The sequence below is a fragment of the Crocodylus porosus genome, unplaced genomic scaffold (genome assembly GCF_001723895.1).
Source record: "Crocodylus porosus isolate Cpor-Errol unplaced genomic scaffold, CroPor_comp1, whole genome shotgun sequence".
NCBI lineage: Eukaryota > Metazoa > Chordata > Crocodylia > Crocodylidae > Crocodylus > Crocodylus porosus.
Genome location: NW_017728886.1, coordinates 232,984,872 through 232,989,046, shown reverse-complemented (window position 1 = coordinate 232,989,046; position 4,175 = coordinate 232,984,872).

Below are 4,175 nucleotides of genomic sequence, written 5' to 3'. Positions count from 1 at the left end.
TTGCTCACCAGCAAATGAAGAATCCAGGGACCATTTTCTTTTCATCATGGGTTGATTTCCTTTGATGTTTTGCAGTAAATTTAAAACTGATCAAACCAATTCAGAGAAAAACAGGAAATCCCATTAATTTTAATGAATTTCTACCCACCCATTGAGGAATCAAAAGTTTTAAAGTTTCTGAAATATGTCAGAATTATTTAGGATATGGCTCTGACGTATTTGGGAAAAATAAGAGACATAATACAATGGGAAGCTTGTTCTAACAGGATTTCCAATCCAGCTCTAGGCTCTCAAGAAGCTCTTTTGCCACCTATTCATTCATATCAGGTTCAAAAACTCATTTAGAGTTTTAGATCTTTACCCAACCTGACCTCAAATATCAAATTTTAACCCTAATTTGGCATAGTATTTAAATATGTGCTTAATTCTAAACACCTTTTTAAATCAAGCTAATGCACAGGCTTTTAATTTGTTTTTTTTTCTGAACAGAGGCCTCTTGAAGGTTCCCTGACATCTATGTTTTCCTCATTCTCTTGGAGTTTATTATTCCTGTAATAAAGCATGAGATGAAATAATCAAGTCATTTTTTTCTCAAGAGCACAGTATGGAATCATGAAAATACAGGATTATTTTAGACTCCATAATTGTACCCATTGACTGATTAATTTGGTATAAAGCAAAGGGAGGGATAGAGTACTGTGAGCATAGGAAAACATGAATCTCGCTATGTTTGTTTTTGTTTCAAACTACTGCTGCATAGCACAGTTATGAACTTAGCTGCAGTCAGAGCAACCAGCTGCTGAATGAACATTTTGAGTGAATCTAGGTCAGATCTAATTTGTGAAGTTAGTGGAGTTAGTCACTATGGCAGCGTTCCGGAGGTGCAGATGGAGAGTCCATGAGTTCTGAGAGCAGAGCAACAGGGCTTCTTCTCATGATCACTTGTAATGTAATTCATTTTATTTCCTCTTCCAGGAGTTCCTTGTTCTCGCTGTTGTTAGCAAAAGAGGTATTACATGTGACAGCCACATCTGTTTTATGAAATTCCCATAGAGATATTGATTGGTAGCTGGATCAGGCAGCGTTAGATGTGCATACTTCTGGTCTGAGCAGGTGGTCCAGGAACAATAAAACGTCTGTACCCTTTTTATAGTGACTTTCATCTCAAGATCTCGAAGTGCCTTATAAATATCAGTTATTTAGGCCGTACCATATCTTTGTGAGGTGATCACTTTGTAACTGCAAGATGAAGGGTTTTATGGTTTACAAGTCTGTTCCTGGCTATAAAACCCTATTTGTGACTCACAATCTGCCACAAGTAGGGCAGATGTATTGCTGCTGATGGCAATGAGGGCTGTTGTAAACAGAGTTGGTATTTTGTTTTGCAATCACTTCCATTCAATTTTACTTCATCATTCAGGACTCTTCAGTTAGTTCAGTTAGCTATACTTTCCCAGTACTCTTTGCCAAGATCACACAGCTGTTTGTAAATTCCTTCTGAGGATATCTGTATCACTTTCTCTTTGCCCACTTTGGATCCATGTCTTTCAATAGTAGTACATAGATAGAATGCTTCTGAGCTATTAACAGGACACAATCTAGGAACTGAAACAGAAAATACTCCACTTACCATGCACATATGTTTGATTTCACTGGGTACCACAGAAGCTTTGCATGGTGCCTGTGTAGGTGGAAAGAAATGTACTAAGAGCTTCCTACAGCCTAGGAGTCAAGTCATACTCTTCTCAGATGGGTGGGACACCACATTCATCCAGGGTTCCCTTTGTATAATTCTTCTATTAATCTGACTTATTTTTCCACAAGAGACAATGGATGGCATCATTTCATAGTACATACTCAAGCCATGATTCATAGATTCATAGATGCTAGGGTAGGAAGGGACTTCAACAGATCATCAAGTTTCACCCCCTGCCTAGGCAGGAAAGAGTGTTGTGGTCAGATGACCCCAGTCAGATGCCCACCCAGCCTTCTCTTAAAGACCCCCAGGTTAGGGGAGAGCACCACCTCCCTTGGAAGCCCATTCCAAATTTTGGCCACCCTTAGCATGAAGACATTTTTCTGATATCTAGCTTAAATCTGCTCTCTGTCAGCTTGTGACCAGGTGCCCTGGTGAACAGAGCATCTCTGAACTCTTGCTGGGTCCCCCTAATTAATTTGTAGACAGCCACAAGATCACCTCTCAGCTTTCTCTTGCGGAGGTTGAAGGGGTCCATGTCCCTCAGTCTCTCCTCATACATAGGGCTTGTCCTGTAAGCCCCTAACCATATGAGTGGCTCTCCTCTGGATCTTCTCGAGTCTATCAACATCCTTCTTGATGTACGGCACCCAAAGCTGGATGCAGTACTCCAACTGCGGTCTGACCAATACCGCATAGACGGGAAGTATCACCTCCTTGGTTCTATTTGTCATGCATCTGCTGATGCATGATAGAGTGTGGTTAGCTTTGCTGATGATTTTGTCACACTGACGATTCATGTTCATCTTGGAGTCTGCTATGACTCTGAGATCCCTTTCTGCTTCTGTGCTGCTGAGAGGGTCACTTTCCAGCCAGTAGGTGTGCTGGATATTTTTGCGCCCTAGGTGCAGCACTCTGCACTTTGTCCTTGTTGTACTGCATCCTACTGTGCACTGCCCACTTTTCTAACCTGTCCCGTCTGCCTGCAATCGTTCCCTACCCTCTGGAGCATGCACTTCACCCCACAATTTAGTATCATCCACAAACTTGGACAGAGTACACTTCACACCCACATCCAAGTCACTAATGAAGATATTGAGGAGTACAGGTCCAAGTACCAAATCCTGCGGGACCCGCTACCCACATCCTTCCAGGTCGATACCGCCTTGTCTACTACCAGTCTCTGGGTGCGACCAGTAAGCCAAATAATATATTTATATGCATATATTTGCCTCATATCTGTATAGATATAGATACAGATATAGGGCAAATATTTCACACACACACACACATATACACACACACACACACACACACACTAATTACCAACATTTCATATAGCTTAGGGCAGGGTTCCAGTATAAAATTATTTTTGCTTTATTTTTGTCTGTTTAGTCATACAGGCTACCCAAACTGTGCACTGTAAAAGCTGTCTGTATTGAATATACTTAAAAAGACAGTTGAATTATAACTGTAAAGTCAGAGGTATTAATGCAACATTCCATCAAAATACAGGAGCAGGAAGATTTTTACTCTATAAAACTTTTATTTTGCCATCCTGTTTATTCTATTATTTCATGTTGAAAATCTTTTTTAGAAAGAAAAATCAAGTCCGTTTTGCTCAGCTCAACAACCTGAAAGTAAAAAACAGGACAAAGTAAGAAGCAATTATCACCAGGAAAAATGAAGAACAGTTCCTTTAGTACCCCTCTAGACATTCAGGTACGGCATGATAGAATCGATGCAGGATCCATATAATTGCACCACACGTGCATGGCAGGAGGCATGATTATGAGGCTCCTGCTGCTTGTCATACAATGTACTGGTGAATTGCACAATAAATTTAGACTGGCCACATGTGCAAAGTAATTATTACATGATAAAAATGACTACCCAGCTAGAAAGAGAGCTAAACAGGTACAAAGTTAGTGCTTGAAAATGTGTAACAACTCTATAGCTGTTTTCTGTCCAGCTTTAATTGGAACATGTAGCAGGGCCCTTAGAAATGTGTAAATAACATTGCCCTTCCTCTGTCTACTGAGGAGTGCACTTGCAAGGTTAAGTGCCATGATGTGCTTGCTTAATGGACTGTGCACTAGTTTTCAGTCTAAGAACTGACTTCCCTCCCAGTTTGCGTTAGAGAAACAATCATAGTTTCATAGTTGGTAAGGTTGGAAGGAACCTGAGCAGATCATCAAGTCCGACCCCTGCCATGGCAGGAAAAAGTACTGGGGTCAAATGACCCCAGCGAGGTGTTCATCTAGCCTCCTTAAAGACCCCCAGGGTAGGAGCCAGCACCACTTTGCTTGGAAGTTGGTTCCAGATCCTAGGCTCCCTGACTGTGAAGTAGCACCTCCTGATGTCTAGTCTGCATCTACCTTCTGCCAGCTTGTGACCGTTATTCCTAGTCATTCCTGGTAGTGCTCGGGGGAACAGGGACTCCCCCAGTGCCTGCTGGTCCCCTCTGACTAGTTTGTAA